Source organism: Sinocyclocheilus rhinocerous, unplaced genomic scaffold, assembly GCF_001515625.1.
Source record: "Sinocyclocheilus rhinocerous isolate Xijiao unplaced genomic scaffold, SAMN03320098_v1.1 scaffold1703, whole genome shotgun sequence".
NCBI lineage: Eukaryota > Metazoa > Chordata > Actinopteri > Cypriniformes > Cyprinidae > Sinocyclocheilus > Sinocyclocheilus rhinocerous.
In genome coordinates, this window is record NW_015640476.1 from 164,962 (window position 1) to 165,281 (window position 320).

Genomic DNA, 320 nt, shown 5'->3' on the forward strand with positions numbered 1-320 from the left:
AGATCTCTCTCTATGTGTGTGTGTGTGTGTGTGTGTGTGTGTGTGTGTGTGTGTGTGTGTGTGTGAGACTGAGTGAGTGAAGAATAATGCACGGTGCACGTTGACCGTATTTATGTGAATACACGCCAGTGCAGGCATTCTGACACTCCGTGTTTTGACCGTTTTAGGCGCGCCACCAAAGATAAAGTCTATGCTTCTCCGTGTTCCACTCGGACCTCGTGCGCAGAAAACATGCAGTCAGAAGCGGATTAAGTTCCGTTTCGCGGCTTTGAGTTTTTAATACTGTCTGTCTTTTTAATATCAAGAATGTCCCGCTCTTT

The 320-nt window shown here is 46.2% G+C and overlaps 1 protein-coding gene across 1 annotated transcript in view; it reads left to right on the plus strand.

The window, feature by feature from the left end:
- LOC107753192 (AT-rich interactive domain-containing protein 3A-like) overlaps nucleotides 1-320 on the plus strand; it is a 26,568-nt gene that overhangs the window by 23,962 nt on the left and 2,286 nt on the right. The window lies entirely within an intron of this gene.